The sequence below is a fragment of the Sapajus apella genome, unplaced genomic scaffold (assembly GCF_009761245.1).
Source record: "Sapajus apella isolate SASKATOON/1434 unplaced genomic scaffold, GSC_monkey_1.0 scaffold45, whole genome shotgun sequence".
Classification (NCBI taxonomy): Eukaryota; Metazoa; Chordata; class Mammalia; order Primates; family Cebidae; genus Sapajus; species Sapajus apella.
In genome coordinates, this window is record NW_022436985.1 from 16,051,414 (window position 1) to 16,065,708 (window position 14,295).

Genomic DNA, 14,295 nt, shown 5'->3' on the forward strand with positions numbered 1-14,295 from the left:
TTGGACTCAACACAAGTGCCCATCAATGATAGAATGGATAAAGAAAATGGGGCACAAAAACACGGTGGAATACTATGCAGCCATAAAAAAGAGTAAGTTCATGTTCTTTGCAGGGACATGAATAAAGCTAGAAGCCATCATCCTCAGCAAACTAACAGGAACAGGAAACCAAATGTTGCATGTTTCCACTCATAAGTGGGAGCTGAACAATGAGAACACACGGACACAGAGAGGGTAACAACACATACCTGGGCCTGTCGGGTGGGAGGAGGGGAGGGAGAGCACCAGGTCAAATAGCTAACACATGCAGAACTTAAAACCTAGATGATGGGTTGATAGGTGCAGCAAACCACCGTGGCACATATATACCTATGCAGCAAACTTGCATGTTCTGCACACGTATCCCAGAACTTAAACAAAAAATAATAATAATAAAAGATTATACTAGTTAGAAGTCAGAGAATCCTAAGGTTTATTCTGACTTCGCTGTGTGACAAGTTTCTTGGACAAAGTTTCTTTACCTTTCTGAATCTGTTTCGTTTTCAGTAAACAACAGATGATACTGCTTAGATAGTATTGTTGCAAATGCTAATGAGTAATATTTGTAAAAGACTTATGTAAGAACCAGGTAAATGCTCCTAAATGTACATTTGTTTAAATTGTTACTTTGGCCATTATTATACATTTTTATGTTGCAGGAAAAAAATCTTTGAAAAATCTATGTAAGATTGTGTTGTCTTCCTTATTAACTTCTCATTCTGTATACTTATGGAACAAACCACGTGAACCTGTCTGGACTCACTAATTATAGAAAACTTTTCTTTGTATGTAAGGTGACTACTCTAAGTGTTGTTTTAACCTCATCAGGTATCATCTTTTCATATGTTTCTGTACTTTCTCTGAAATTGTAAATATGTTGTCGTTATGTCATTGTGTGATCCCTGCTCCCCCCTCGCCTGGGAAATTTTTATCAGAGCTTAGTTCTAGGAAAAGCTTTATCTCCCTTGGGAAAGCAGTAGGTTTCCTCTTCTCAGATCAAAATGACTTATACAACTTATCACATTTTCCGTAGTCTTGTTTGTCAGGAACATTGTAGTTGGTCTTTTCAATCAATCACAACCACCTGACTTGTTATATTTTGAATATTTACCTTTTTCTGCTTCTTTCCAATTAAAAATCTTATTATAGTAATTTATTTTCCCTTACTTTTGCTGTACTTCATATAGTTTTGGGAAAGAGATGAGGTAGAAAAAAATATATGTATGCATAAGCATACACATCCTCATATAGAACTGTTTTGTTAATTTTTATTTGAAAGTTTGACCCACAACTTTAAGTTTTGACGTTGGCAACCCCCTTAACCCAACTAGCTCTCTTTTGCCTTTGTTCATTTCTTTCACATTTGTTCAACAAATATTTATTGTGTCCAAATTGATGGCATATTTATTTTTATTTTTAAATTTTGTTTTATTTTTTAAGTGACACATAGAAATTTTTATGGGGTAAATAGTCATACTTCAATACCTATAATGAATAGTGATCCACTAGGGTAATTAGCATGTTACCTGGATTTCACCCCCTGGCACATGTATTATTTCTTTGTGTTGGGAACATTCAGTATGCTGCTTCTAGCTATTTGAAACTATATAATACGTTCTTGTTAACTGTAGTCATCTCACAGTACAATAAAACACTAGAACTTATTCCTCCTATCTGACTATGGTTTTGTATCCTTTAACAAATCTCTTCCCATCCTCACCTTCTCCCTTCCCTTCCCAGACTCTAGTATCCTCTGTTCTTTTTACTTCTATGTGATCAACTTTCTTTTTTAGCTTTTACTATGAGTGAGAACATGTGATGTTTAACTTTCTGTTGTTGGCTTGTTTTACTTAAAATGTCTGCCACGTCTATCCATGTTGCTGCAAATGACAGCATTTCACTCTTTTTAATGGATGAATAGTTTCCTTTGTAAATGCATACCACATTTTCATCTATTCTTGGACACCCAGGTTGATTCCGTATGTTGGCTATTGTGAATAGTATTGCAATAAATATGGGGGTGCAGATGTCTCTTCCATGTATCGATTCCTTCCTTTTCTTTAGAGAAATTCTTAGTAATGGGAGAGCTTCCGGACAGCAAAGTAAATAATCAATGGAGCGAAAAGGCAACCTGAGGCTGGGCATGGTGGCTCACACCTGTAATCCCAGCACTTTGGGAGGCTGAGGCGGGCAGATCATCTGAGGGCGGGAGTTCGAGACCAGCCTGACCAACATGGTGAAAAAACCCTGTCTCTACTAAAAAAATACAAAATATCTGTGTGTGATGATGCATGGCTGTAATTCCAGCTACTCAGGAGACTGAGGCAGGAGAATCTCTTGAACCCAGGAGGCAAAGGTTTCGGTGAGCTAAGATCACACCATTGCATTCCAGCCTGGGCAACAAGAGCAAAACTCTGTCTCAAGAAAAAAGAAAACAAAACAAAACAAAAAACAAACAAACAAAAACAAAAAAAAGAAAGAAAGAAAAGAAAAGAAAAAAGAAAAGACAACCTATGGAATGGGAGAAAATATTTGTAAATGATTCATCCAACAGGGGATTAATATCCAGGAAATACTAGGAACTCAAACATCTCAACAGCAAAAAAAGCAAACAGCTTGATTAAAACATGGGAAAAAGATCTAAACAGACAATTCTCAAAAGAAGACATACAAATGGCCAACAAATGTTTGAAAAAAATTCTGAATATTGACTAATCATCTGGGAAATGCAAATCAAAACCACAGTGAGATATTATCTGACTCCTGCTGAGGATGGCTAATATCAAAAAAGACAAAAAGTAACAAGTTCTGGCTAGGCTGGGGAGAAAGGGCGGCTCTTAAACACAATTGGTGGGAACGTAAATTAGTACAGCCATTGTGAGAACAGTATGAAGTTTCCTCAGAAAAGCTACAAATGGGCTGGATTTTAGATAGGCAAGGTTTCCATAAAAATGAATCAAATTATCATCAGTCAGCTTATGTCCTATTAGGGGATACGGACTCTTGAGAGGAAGTACAGACCTAATGAGATCAGAGTTGCTTTCCATTTAAAAAGTTTAAAATTTGATAACCATGCTCTTAATTTTAGTGGAAAAATGATAGCCTAGGAGAAAGATCTGGGCTTTTTTTGTTGTTGACATTATTGCTGAATCTGATGGGATTCCACTGGCTTGCCCACAGCCTCAGGTGCAATTAGTTTTTCTGTTTCTTATCTTGGTGCCTTTTCTACAATAGGTACAAATAAGATATCCTTTCATATCTGTGAGGAAAAAGATTGAATTTTATCTTGTCACATCCCTGGCTATGCTCTTAAAGACAGGGAGTAAATATAGCTTAAGAACCTCTGGTTGCTGAATCCCATTTTCTTATCATTTTGTACCACACTTTCGGGATGTTTCTCAGGGCAACTTACAATCAGTGCTTAATGTTGTCCGGTTTTCCTTCCTGTGTTTTTTTGTTTGTTTGTTTTTTGTTTTTTTAAAGACAACAAGAGGCCTTTTATCCTATTTCATGAGAAAATGCAATGTATTATTAATCATGATTATTTTATTTATAAGCCAACGCTGCTTTGGAAGGGCCTGAGCTCCGCTAAGGATGACTCTTGCTGCTTTCAGATCAGGAGCCTCTTTAGAGATGTTTCTTTTCACTTCAGAGAATGTTTCTTTACTTGAACATAATAGTATATTTTATTTAGGAAAACTGTTCTTTTGTGTTAGGGATAATGGTACTCATTTGGATTTATTTTCTCAATGTCTGTTGAACTACCACTGTGAATTTTATGCCATGTTGGGCCCTGGACTGAATATGGCTGCCTTATTCTGTGCTTTTAAACTCAGCAAAGTCTAGAAGAAAGACTATAAGTTAGTTAAGGAAGTTATATCATTTTTGTTGATCTCTAAAACTTTGAGTTTAAGAACAGGTACTACATATGGGAAGGAATTAAGCATTTGGTGTTGATCCTGATTATTAAAGTTGGGGTGACAAATGATCTTGGTTTTACCACAGAAAGTCCTCGGTCCCAGGAAACTGCTCTGTCTTAGACAGACTAGAATATTTAGTCACCCTAACTTCAAAGCTTAAACAGAACCTGTGTAATCAAATAGCCATAATGTGGTTTTAGATGATAGGATCTTAATTTCTAGTGAGTCTATCTTAAGCATAGCATTTTACTTGTAAGAAATGGGCACCTACTTATTAGCTTAAGAAAAGAGAGTTTAATGGTGAAACCCCGTCTCTACCAAAAATACAAAAAAAATCAGCTGGGCATGGTGGCACGTGCCTGTAGTCCCAGCTACTCAGGAGGCTGAGGCCGGAGAATTGCCTGAACCCAGGAGGCGGAGGTTGCGGTGAGCCGAGATCGCGCCATTGCACTTCAGCCTGGGCAACAAGAGGGGGACTCCGTCTCAAAAAAAAAAAGAAAAAAGAAAAGAGAGTTTATTATAAGAAGTCTTATGGAAACCAAAGAAAAATTGAGCAGTCACACTCTAGGAAAGGTGAAACTCAGGGTGACTCTGAGGATCTCAGCAGCTCAAATTCAAGGAATTTTAATCCAATATTCTTCCATTAATATGAGCTAGCTCCAAACTTTCTCAGGTTCTATGTCCCTTGGTTCAGATTTTAGAGAACAAGAACCTCATTGACTCAAATGTGCCTGTGGGTTGTTTCCTCTGAAGTTTTTATCCAAATTTCGTTTATTTAGTAGTGGCTGGGGGCCCAAGTAGGAATCATTGCAATTGACTTCCCAGCATCTAGCTACCTCAGGTACCATGGTAATTCCATTCCCTTTGCCTGTAGTTGGTTTGGGAATGGACATGTGACCCAATTCTGGCCAATGACACCTGAGGAGGGATTTTCTGGAAAACTTCTGGAAATAGTTCCTCAGTTCTCAGATTGAGACACAGTGTCCTCTTGGAGACTGCTATGTCTACTTGTATTGTCTGGAATTATGGCACCTATTGGCTATTGTGAATCGTGCTGTAGTCTGAGGATGCAAGCAACAGCAGAAGGGCAGAACAGAGAGAGAGAGAGACAGAGAGAGAGAGAGAAATCTTGAGTCTTGAATGCCAACTTTGAGCCACTGAATCAACTCAGTCTGCCTCATCTCAAGATTCCTTGTAATTAGAAAAATTTAGAAAATTTATTATTTAAGTCATTTTAAGACATGTTTAATGTATCCTGTGTCCTAAAATATATAATGCATCCTGACAAGCACCAACTGGATCATGGATTGTTACGGCTTCTCCTTTGGATGGAATGTATTTGTTAGGAAAGCAGGAGAAGAAAGAAAATGAGAGGTATAATTTCTACATGGGTATACCAGAGATGTACTACAGCTCTTCTTCTCAACCTCTGCTTTAATGACTTGATGCTTGTTTTGAGTGTGCTGGGTACATTCCCTCTCTCCTTAAAGAGAGCAGAAGATCCTATATCCTTTTACCCACAAATATCTTGGCTCTAGTAATAACCTAGGAAGGGCCTAATAGGCAATGAGCCCTGCTACCTTTTAGGTGCCAGAAGGAAGGACCTCAAAAATAGAGTCATCATGATAGATTTGACATCTAATATTTACTGAATTATAATTAACCTCATTCAGGAATGTAACTTATCTGGTTACATTCCTGATACACTTAGCAAGCAGTTCATTTTGGCGCATATACAAAGAAGTTTATTAATCAAGGGTAAGTATTTTGCTGGTGTTTTACTGATATATATGTATTTAAATGGCCGAGTAGCCATTTGATAATATCTATTTTTATAACTGCCCAGGCTTAAAATACTGGGGTTTCATGTTTATGTCATTGATATTGTTGATTCATCTGTGAGTTAGAATGGACTTGGATTTCCCTAAGGGAGCAGGGAAGCTCTATCTAAGAAGGATATTCTTTCCATATCATCCAAGAGCATGTCTAAGAAAACTATGACTGGCTGTTAAAGCATATGATCAATGCTGGCTTCACAGATGTGTGATCTATGCAGTCATGCACACCCTTACTCTCAGAGGGATCTCTCTGGGTTAAATATTCTTCTATAGCCATTTTGAAATTCTTAAATGATTTTGAGCAAGGAGTCCCACAGTTTCATTTTACACAAGATTCCACACATTGTGTAGCTGGTTCTGTGTAAGATTCTGTAGTTATCTGGATCTGGTATCATCAAGTAGTTATATTCTTGGTCCAGATCAGGAAATAGAATTTTGAACATGTCCCTTAGTTCTTATCAAAAGCTCGTAGAAAGCATTTGAAGAGACTGTCTAAAGGATTTATGGCCTTTCTAAACTCTTCTAAACATGCTAAAATCAATTTCTGGATTAAGCCAGACTGGGTACCGATAGTGTTTGGACCTCATCATTTGCTGCTCTCATTCTCTATTTCCCATTGCTTTATGAATTGCAGCCCTCATATTGAAGGATGTCTAAAAAAGACTGTGTGACACTCGTAAGTGTATTTGGAAAGTTCTTGAGGGTATTGTTTATCACATTATCCACTGTTATTACTATGAAGGTCAATAGAAGATATTTCTGTTTGTTCTAGTACCAAACATGGCTGTGTTTTCTTGACCAGTTTACTTGGTTTATCTCTCAGAATCATTTGATTGTGTCACCTTCTTTGTCTTGGTTGTAGGAAGCTTGGGAACATGACTAACTACTGAACCTCAGTTTTGTATTTTGAGTAATAACTTAATCTTTGCTTTCATCTTCTACCTCATTTCCCTCCACCTTCATTTTCTCACCCACTTATTGTTTTTAAATAGCATTCTATTTTTTTGTCCTAATGTACAATTTTGTAAGCTTCCTTAAGTTTTTTTCTGGAATATGATAACACCCATATATTACCTATTTAAAAAGTTACTTCTTCTTTATATCATGTTCCCACCTGGGAACATATAAGGGAGGCGTTTTTAAAGTAATGGTAAAATTGGAGAAATGAAGAACAGTGATGGTGTTTTCATTATGTAGAGATACAAAAGAGTACTTTTACAATGGTGTTAATGTGAACTATGATAAGGGAAATATTTTGTAATAATAAAATATGACTTGAAATGGATAGATTCTTACTCCGTATAATCAATTGTATTTGAGTTTCAATTCTCAATGACTCTTGAAAAAAGTTCTTCCACCTCTTTGTGTCTCCTTCTCATCTCTGGAGTGGATTTTGACATAAGATATGTCTCCAAATATTTATAAGAGGTGTTTAATATTACTAGAGTTAAAAAAAAAGAATTGCCTTCAGTATAGCTATTTCTGTTAACACAAATAATTAATTGATTTTTAATATGACTACTATTATTTCAATGTTTCTTCTATTTTTTTTTTTGGTAAAGAATGAAAGATTGTTAGCATAGTGAATATAAAATAACTTTAGGAAGAAATACATGAAATTGTGATATGTAGCTGTGTTTTCTTATTTTGAAACCTGCATTATCTTGTTTTTCTCATGACATTTTTGTTCTTATGATTCATTCAGTATTCATTCAAAAATATTTATTCAGTATTATGTACCAGACATTGTTCTAGGTAATAGGAATACATCAGCAAACAAAAAACACCGTGCCTTCATAGTGCTCACATTCTAATAATTTCCTCCCAAATCATCTCCATTTATTTCTTGAGTGTATATCCTTTTTTCAGTGCTACATTTTCTTATTAGTATGTTAAAATCATCGTGACCTGAGATACAACAGTTGCCCATGTTTGGGGTTTTCCTCCTCCTCCTTTACTCACCAGATAGTTAGAAGTTTCACCTAATTTGCTAGTGAACTGTATATTTTACTGATTATGGGGGTTATGTGATGTGCTTTATTTGTGCTAATTTACATTAATTTCTGATTAATCTACATATTAGCCTTTTGACCTTTGCACTTCAAATGTAGAGGATAATTAGCCTGTGCAATTTTATAGAAAGAATCCACATCTGCTATTTTTTTACTTTTGCCTCAATTAACACACTTCTGATAATACATAGATTTTCTTCCAGGCAAAATATGAATAAGTTATTTTCATTCTGGTAGGCACCATACCATTGAGCATTGTCCATATTAAAACTATGCCACTTTTTGTTCAAAGCAAGTAAAAAGATATTTCAAGGAGTCTGCTAATGGAAGACAGAAATTTCTTAGCCACAATAGCTTCCTTGTTTAACTATTTAAAGGGAAACAAGAGGGTGATGCAATTTGCAAAAAATCATGGGTTTGCACTTAAGACTCAAATGAATATGTAGCACAATGCCTGGTTAGATGAGGATTTGAAATTTCTTTCCTTGGAGCAATGCGATTTAACTATGTAAGTCACTTCTCTGACTAGATGGAGAAAAGCCGCCTAGAAATTGCTTTGTTTGAGGATAATTATGCTGGAGGAAAGGAATTACGACCTTTCTTTGGATGGCTTGACAAAAGCCAAGGAGATGTTAAGCTTCAACTCTATACTTGTTGAGGCTCACTGTTCTGGGAAGCTCTCTGGTGGATTAAGATGGCTCTAGGATGCCACTTTCTTTTCCCAGCCTAAAGGAAACTCATGAGTAAAAGAGAAATCTTAGTTGGCAAAATGGGCTCAACAGCTGGACTTATATGTCTGGGTGGCGAGCTGACATTAACTAACAGGCTTACTCTACCTATTACCCTGACATTGCTTTAGGAACAATGGCTGGCTATGTTACTGTAGCTAGAGAACAAAGACCCTGGACTTCAAGGAGTTAACCTGAATGGAGCAGAATCTCAGTCCTTGGAAAAACTGGCTTGGGCTGTGCCAGCTGGTGTAGCCCTCAAGCAATGGGGAAGGGCCTTGTGGGCTGTGAGAATTTTCAATATCAATGTCCTGTGGTCACCACTAGAGCAACTTTAACTGAGAAATGAAAATGACTGCTGGGCTGAATGGGCTGAGCAGAGTTTTCGATTTTCTTGAAGCAAGACATTTAGAATATGAATTTTTAGTAAACTGTTAGAGTGGGTGGTGGGTGCTAGAGATAGATATTTTTAAATTTGAAAAAGAAAAGAAATGAAGTCATTTAATCTGATTATATATATACTAGTACATGTCTTGCAAGTGCATTGGCTGCAACAGGTTTTCTAAGGCAGCAAAACATAGTGGTGGACACTGTAACAAGGAACCTTTCAGCTACGCAGCATTTGCAGATCAGTTGGTAAAATAGCTGATCAGGTCTTCCCATAATTAATGTGAGTGGTATCATTTTGAATTAAATTGTTACCACTGATTGTGTCTATAAATCTTTGTGTAGTTCTCCTTACTGTCAGAGAATGTCTGTGTATAGTTTTAAATCCAAACAGTTCTATAATTTTACAATTCCTCATGAGCTATGGAAAAAAAATTTGGTCTCCTCAAAAACGACCTCAAACCATTCCAATCTATGACCTTTTCCTATTCTTTTCTATACATAGAAATAGTTTCCTTAGAATCTAAGAAGGGCTTTATTTGGTTCTCTTGGCCTAAGTCATCTCATCATGGGGCTTAAGTGTAGAGCCCTTGTTTTTCTGTGCCGTTAATGCTCCATTAGACATTATGAACTTTTTTTTTTCATCTTCGTTAAGATTGGTTGTAATGCCCATGGACCCCAGCAAACTTCCCAAGGACATGTTACACAATAGTGGTTCAGCAGAGTGTGAGAACTGGTTTCCCATGGAGCTGAAGGGCAAACTAGAACACATTTCTCTTTTCTGTTTCAAGAAATATATAAAATATTTTTAAAACTAAACATTTAATGGCCGTAAGAAATTTTGGTGATAGGGTAGATTAGATTATCAGAAAAAACTTTCCTGAAACACATTTAAAAATACGAAATAAGTTATTGAAACTTACATACATTTATATTATATATGTAACTGAGTTGGAAGCAGAATAATAGAATTCTTTGGATTAAGGTATGATACAGAAGTTTGACTCCATACAATTAAGCCAAGTTTCAAAGCTGTCCCTGATCTGGGGTATATGCTGATCACAGGTGGTCCAAAGCTTGGGTTTTTTTTTCTAGTGGAAAATAACTTTTGTTGAGACCCCACCAGCTGCAAAATCTGTTCCTGGCATTAAGCTCCTTCTTCCTAACAATTCGGTCTTTCTTGTGTGGTCCCACGAATGCTTTCTTTTGCTCCATGGTCTGGAAGCGGCCATGGCCAAACTTGGAGGTGGTGTCAATGAACTTAAGGTCAATCTTCTCCAGAGCCCACCGCTTGGTCTGCACCAGCAGCAAGGACTTGTGGAGGGTGAGCACTCACTTCTTGGTTCCCACCACATAGCCTTTCAGCATGACAAAGTCATTGGTCACTTCACCATAGTGGAAAAAGCCACCCAGAGGGTTGATCCTCTTGTCAAACAGGTCCTAGTCAGTGGAGGCATTGTTCTTGATCAGCTTGCCATCCTTGATAAAGTAGCCCTGGCCGACCTTACAGATCTTCTTGTTGATCTCAGTGCAGTGATTGTAGCCTTTCTGCCCAGTACATGCCACAGGGAAGGCCACATGGGCAGGATGCCATGCCCCAGTACAGGCCACCTTGCTCAGGTCTCGGTGGGTCTTGTGGGGCAGCTTCTTGGTGTGCCAATGACTGGTGACCCCTTTGTAGCCTTTGCCCTTGGTCACCCCGATGACGTTGATCATCTCGTCCTCCCCAAACACTTGGCCCACAGGTACCTGCTGCTCCAGCCTCTCACGAGCCCAGTCCAGCTTCTTGGCCACAGTGCCTCCGTTCACCTGGATCTCCATCAGATGGGCCTTCTTCTGGTGCAGAGGAAGCAGGCACATCTGGGTGTGGGCAATGATGCGGGTGACTTGGCAGTACTTCTTCATGCTGCTGAAAGTCCTTCTCCAGCTGCTTCTTGCCATCTTCATCCTGCCATTTCTTGCAGCTCTTGGTGAAGGCCTTCTTCTTAGATTTACGCCAGTTCTTATAGAAACACCTCTTACTCATCACTGATGTGCTCTGAGAAAACAGTCTTGAAGGTCTGGAGGCCTCGAGGGGTTTCCACGTGGCCCACAATGCCCAAAACCATCATAGGTGGTGTCTCCACAATGGTCACAGACTCCACCACCTCCTTCTTGTTCATCTTGAATCCTGGCCAGTCGACTTTCCGCACGATATGGGTCATGCCAACCTGTATCCCAGGAAGGTTGTGAGGTGGACCGGCTTGGAAGGGTCATCCTTGGGGAAGCTTTTCACCTTCCCACGATGCCTGCTGCTGCACTTCCGAGGCAGGAAGCCGAGGGAGCCATGTATGGGAGTGGAGAACTTTCTGTGAAACATCATGCCGTCAAATCCTGCTGGTCAAAGCTTGGGTTTTAATAGGCCACACGGACACTGAAGTGGGAAACAGCCTAGGGGCCCAAGCAGATTGGAAGGTAAGATCAGGGTTTGAATGTAAACCCACAACCCCCCAAAGGCAATATACTTAGTGGATGTACCAGAAATTTTTCTGCCCCAGAGATGTTGTGAATATGTACCTGTTTTAGTTTTGGCTCAGATTTGGAACAAAAAAATAAAAATTGCCTCCTCTGATAATTCCTTAGCACAAGCTTCCACTCACATAGGATTGGGACTTGAATATACACTATCTTGGAGGTGCCAAAACACTCCAAACTGTGTATTTAATGTGACATGGCCCTGGCTGGTATGGCCTCTGGGTGGCAAGTAGAAGCAAAATGAATTCTCCCTGAAGTTATGTACTTTAAACAGGACCTCAAATATTCCCACAGATGATGTTCCAAGTAAGATGAACTCATTCATAATATAAAAAATCCTTATAGACATGAGAAAATAAGCCACTATGCCTTGAAATGATCAGATGTTAAATATGTATATAATTAAAATGTTGAGGGTATTCATTTTACTCTCAACAGTAAGACGAAGATGACCACTATCATTGCTTTGTATTCTCCCCCGGGGCAAGAGTGAATCAATCAACAGTGGTGTATGTTTGTATATTTCTGACTAATAAATAACTAAAAACACAATATGTCTGTATTTGTTTTTAGGGCCTCCATGATAAAGTACAAGAGAATTGGTGGCTTAAACAACAGAAATTTATTTCCCCATGGTTCTGGAGGCTAAGTCTGAGATCAACGTATTGACAGGGTTGGTTTCTTCTGAGGCCTTTCTGCTTGTCAGATGGTCATTTTCTTTCTGTGTCTTCACATGATTTTCCTCTGTGGGTCTCTGTGTCCAAATGTCTTCTTATAAAGACATCAGTCAATTGGATTAGGGCCTACCCTATTAACCTCATTTTTATCTAATTATCTTTAAAAAGAACTTACCTACAAGTACAGTAGGTACTTGCAATTTTATGTTGGGTTGTTAGGAAAGATCTCAGTGAGAAAGTGACACAAGCACAGACTTCAAAGAGGTGAAGAAGCAGTCCCTACAGAGGTCAGGGGGTTTCTGCTGTGTTCCAGAAAAGCAACAGGATACATTTCACATCCACAATACCAGCAGTAACTAACAGATCTGGGGATACCAAGTTTTGGCAAGGATATGAAGAAATGGAAACTCATACACTATTGGTGGGAGGGTTATAAATTGCTATAAATGCTTTGGAAATATTTGGGCATTTCTAAGTCAGACTGAAGATGATAACATAACAGTTCCATTTTTAGGTATACAAACAAAGAAACTTGTATCTAAATATCAGGAGAAGAGTATAAGAATATTCATGGCAACCTGGCAACAATTCACAGCAGCAAAAAATTGAAAACAACCCAAATGTCAATCAATAGAAGAACAAATAAATAAATTTTGTAATTAATAATCTACCATATAGCAGTAGAGGTAAGTGAAATATACTTACATATATCAACATGGATGATGATCAAAAACATAATGTCAAGCATATATACTATGAGGTTCTAGTAAGTAAAGCTCAAAAACAAGCCAAGCTAAACAATGTCATTTAGGGACACACACACACACACGCACTGACACACATACACACATACACACACACACACACACACCCCTCTGTCTGGCAAACGCCCCCTCAAAAGCAAGGGAATGATTAACAAAATTCAAGATGGAGTTCACTCTAATGAGGAGGGAGGGAGGTGGGTTGAGAAAGAGGGTACAGGGAAACTTAAAGGGGTTCTTATTCTATTTCTTATGCTGGTTCGTTACTATGTAGGTACTTAGCTATTCAAATATGAAAATCTTTGGCATGTTAAAGTTAGTATAGCTAAGGCATATCAATCAAGAATTACAGGAATCAACACATAGACGATGAGTAAAGAACAGATTTTTGTTTTCTACATCTGGTGATTGGGAAAGTACATCCTCTTTAAATCAGTGTGAGAAAATAGTGTTTTCTTTAAATGTAGTCTGATGTCTGCATGGTATTTTGTTTTGTTTTTTTATTTAAGCAGTTATTTTCTATGAGAATTGGGGGAATGGCACATAATTCCTTATTGCAATATTAATGCTATATTTATTAATGCACTTTTTCATACATTAAAATAAACTAATATTTTATGTCTGAAAATGGACAAGCAGATTCAGCACTAGACAGAGTCCAGAGCACAGTCTATGTCAATGCAGGTAAAGTCTCAAGCACTGGGCGAGCATGACTAACCCTTATTTAGACATCAGTTCCTTTCTTTTTTTTTTGAGACAGAGTCTCGCTCCGTCAGCTCACCCAGGCTGGAGGGCAGTGGCAAGATCTCAGCTCACTGCAACCTCTGCCTCCTGGGTTCAAAAGATTCTCCTGCCTCAGCCTCCTGAGTAGCTGGGATTACAGGCATGTGCCACCATGCCCAGCTAATTTTTGTATTTTTAGTAGAGATGGAGTTTCGACATATTAGCCAGGCTGGTCTTGAACCCCTGACCCCAGATGATTCACCTGCCTAGGCCTCCCAAAGTGCTGGGGTTACAGGAATGAGCTATTGTGCCCAGCGGACATCCATTTCTTTTCTTTCAGCTAACAGGGATGTTTTGCTTCTCTGACCAGCTGTGCCTGTTGACGACCCAATACACTACCAAAAAAAAAGATAAAATAAACTCATATTTCCTCACAACAGAGTATTGCAAATGTGTGATTAAAAATTGAAATCATTTTCCTTGGTGGCATGTGTTCAATCATAGTTCTACATAAGCTTTATACCTCATCTGTGAGCATGTTCACATTTGTTTCCTGACTTGAGTCTTAAATAACCCTTAGAGGTAGGCAAACACTTGGAACGACAGAGAAGGCAAATGATCTTAATGCCATTAAGTCCTCTTGTTGATAAATGGAAGGGTCAGAGTTTGAGTTCAGATCTTTTCATGTCTAGTCCT

The 14,295-nt window shown here is 38.3% G+C and overlaps 1 protein-coding gene and 1 pseudogene across 3 annotated transcripts in view; one reads left to right on the top strand and one right to left on the bottom strand.

Moving 5' to 3' along the window:
- RASGEF1B (RasGEF domain family member 1B) overlaps nt 1–14,295 on the top strand; it is a 630,294-nt gene that overhangs the window by 279,312 nt on the left and 336,687 nt on the right. The gene's annotated exons all lie outside the window — the stretch shown is intronic.
- Nucleotides 9,140–11,400, bottom strand: LOC116524482 (annotated as a pseudogene).